This window comes from Stenella coeruleoalba (assembly GCF_951394435.1).
Source record: "Stenella coeruleoalba genome assembly, chromosome: 1".
NCBI lineage: Eukaryota > Metazoa > Chordata > Mammalia > Artiodactyla > Delphinidae > Stenella > Stenella coeruleoalba.
This window is the reverse complement of record NC_137169.1, coordinates 165324479-165327944: the sequence shown is the minus strand read 5'-3', so window position 1 is coordinate 165327944 and position 3466 is coordinate 165324479.

The window sequence follows — 3466 nt, the reverse complement described above, 5'->3', positions numbered from 1 at the left end:
GAAAGTGAAAGTCCGGGCGAGTGCTGGAGCCGGCTGTGCAGGTTTGAGCGAACTGATGGTGCTTAGCTCTGCTAATACAGATTCAGTGGTGGCAGCTGGTGGCTTCAAGTTGGCCATGGTGAGAGTACTTGTATCATGGAAGTAGGCAAATATTACACATCAGGGCTTTTCTCTTTTTTTTCCTTTTCGGGAGAGCCACTTGTTAAGCATTTACCAACACACCCTTGGAAAGACCGCAAGTTTAGTTTACTAACTACCTTAATATCGTTTCATAGCTTCTCTGCTTTCCCCATGCTGTCTAATAAGTTATAAGTGAGCAGAATCAAGAAGCAGCTGATTTCTACTGAACTCAGGCTGGAGTCTTTTATGTATTTATTTTTAAAGATCCTTGAATTTTATTTACTTATTTATTTATTTGGCTGTGTCGGGTCTCAGTTGTGGCATGCAGGGTCTTTTGTTGTGCACGGCTCTAGGCGTGGGCTTAGTGGCCCCGAGGCATGTGGGATCTTAGTTCCCCAACGAGGGATCCAACCCACATCCTCTGCATTGGAAAGCCGATTCTGAACCACTGGATCACCAGGGAAGTCCCAGGCTGAAGTCTTATTATGTCTTTGGGCCTAAGGTGAGCCCTAAAAGTTCAGCCTGAAGGCAAAACTAATTTTAATCTGACTTTGGCTGTAAATTTGTCATCCGGTCAAGCCCCTGTCTCGGCATTCGTCTCCTTTCCACGTCATCAGCCTCCTGCCCCCATCCTGTCGACAATCTACTGGGCCTCAGCTCTTGCAAACCCAGCTTCTTGCCCCAGTTGTGCCACCCACAGAAGCCCCCGATTCTGGGTCCGGAACAGCAGTTTCTCACTTGCATCCACACATCTTATGATCTTCCTTAGGAGCACACCACGTGCTCTTTTTACGATGTGACATGACACTCCTCTATCAAGAGGTGGGGTCTGTATGTCCTGTCCTTGAAATGGGGTGGATCTTCATAAAACTGCTTCACTAATAGCATATGGTTGGTCGTAATGGGCAATACAGCTTCTGCCTGGCTCTGTCTCTCAGGACACATGCCTTTGGAGCCCGGAGCCACCATGTAAGAAGTCTGGCAGCCCTGAAGCTGCTGTTCTGAGAGACCACGCGGAGAGGCCACAGAAAGCTAGAGAGGCCCAAGGAACCCTCAGCTGTTCCAGGCTCCAGCTAGCCAAGCCTTTCCAGTTCAGGCACAGGCTGCATGTGCGACGGGGCCTGCAGATGATTTAATGCCTGGCCTTTGAGCCAGCCCAGCTGTGCTGAGTGGAGCAGAAGTGAGCTGTCCCTCTCTGAGCCCTGCCCAGACTGCAGACTCATGAGTGAAGGAAATGTTTCTCTGAGGTACTGGAGATGAAGCCTTCACCATATCTTTAGTGGGGACACACTTCAACCCACAACACTGCCATTGCAAGAAACACAGGTCTGCTCTTCAGAGGGAAACCGGTCCTAATTCTGTCAGGTCTGGGAAGAGTGTTTCATGCAAGTTAGCCTCCCCATTCCATACACTCACACTGACACTCACCCTCACACACACGTGTGCACAAGCCTCCCATTATGTGTGTGTATATATATATAATATAAATATTATATATATAATTTTAACATAAATGGGATTATGTTATACACATATGTAAACAACTTGCCTTATACACTTAGCAGTATGTCCTGAAGGTCCTTCCATGTGAGTACGTTTCAATCTACCTCATCCCTTGTTATCATGATATAGTGATTTCATAGTATTGATAGGCTGTGGGTAGATAGTAAAGTTGTTTTCAATGTTTTGGTTAGGGTTAGCCCTAACCACAAATGTAATGTTTGGTGACATTAAAATTTTCCTAACAGTTAGGACAGTAATTCCTTATGGTAAGAGAATATTTTTGTTAAAAAAGTATTGCTGGGTGACCTCCAGGTGGAGTCATAATCCACTTTGCATGATAAATGAGGGAGCAGAAGGAGAGTCAGGGCTGAGCACACTGGGGTCTGAGTCAGGGAAGACGTGGAGCTGGGAGGACGCACTTTGAAAGAGACCTGGCCCAGGGGGCCCTTTTGAGTTAAATGATGCCCAGCCATGGAATGTAAACCCAGTCTTCCTTCCCCTCTCTGAAAGATTAGGAAAAGGTGACATTGCTCACTAATACGTTCAGTGAGAGTGGAATTGGTTTTAGAATCCACAAAGGAATGCTGAATTTTTGTGTCACTGTGGGTGAAAACAGACATCCTTGCACATCTGTTTTTGAGCTCATTGTGAAGTGAGCTAGGCAGGCCAGATTCTCTTACATGGAACTCATCCAATGACAAAAACCTTTAGGCTGCTGGTATCACTGAAATTGGACCTTGCCTCTGGAGACAGTGGGCAGATATCTAGGGGTAGGGAGCCAGGTAAGGAGCTGGGTTAGGGACCGTGAGAGGGCATCTTGGGAAGGGCTCCCTGAAAAGATCGCTACAACCACCTGTGGGTGAGAGAAAGCGCTGAGTTTATTGCTCACTCAGGTAAGGGGAAGTACTACCTTGGATGGAGACTTAGCAGCCTTTCAGAATGGGGAGGGCAAAGTCAGGGTATTTATGAAGTGTTGGAGTCTAGTTTAAGGTGGGCTTTCAGTGTGGTGGCTTGATTAGGATTGGGGAAGGATCTTGATGCAAACATTTCAGATTGGTGACGACAGGGTTTTGACATCAGGTTCCAAAGAGCCTTGAAGAGAATAGCCATTTGATGCTGTCTATTGAAAAGCTGAGCATTTTTAAATGCGTTTGCAACATTTATCTTCCTGGACAGAAATTGCTTGGAAGAGTAAGGTCATGCTGCTGAAGACAAGGGAATTGTAATGTCCAGGTTAGTGAAGACAGCAAATGATGAGGGTGTCAATGGTATCGGTTCTCAGACCTAATTTCTGAGATCATCGCCTTCGGATTCTGGGGAAAACCTCATGTAGTAAGATGTTTAACCTGTACCCAAGCAAATGCTAAGTCGCTTTTAATATTGTCCCCACCCTTCAGTTAAGGAATTATTGCACTCTATGTCATCAACAAAGTCTGTGAAGAGGGAGCCTCATTTCTACAGGAGACTGAAGAGTGTTAATCTGACTGGTCAGAAACCAAGACATCTACTAGACCTCATTTTACATGTGTATGTGTGTGTGTGTGTGTGTGTATTATGCTATATAGTCAGAAACCAGACTTCACGTTTCTGGTCCATTTTCTCACACACAGGTTCAGTCAGGTCTCTCCTGCTCCCTTTGCCCTGGACATAACCTGGGAAGGTCCATGTTATGGACTGAGAAAGGTCCAGCCATATTCACACTCCCAGATCCAACTCCTTGTATATGCAGCTGGCAGCTCAATGGACTCCAATCTGTTCTGCTGACCAGCCATTTCAATTAAGAAGTGAGAAAAGGAAATTTGCCCTACACTTCCAGACCCACGTCTTGTGTCCCAGCATTACT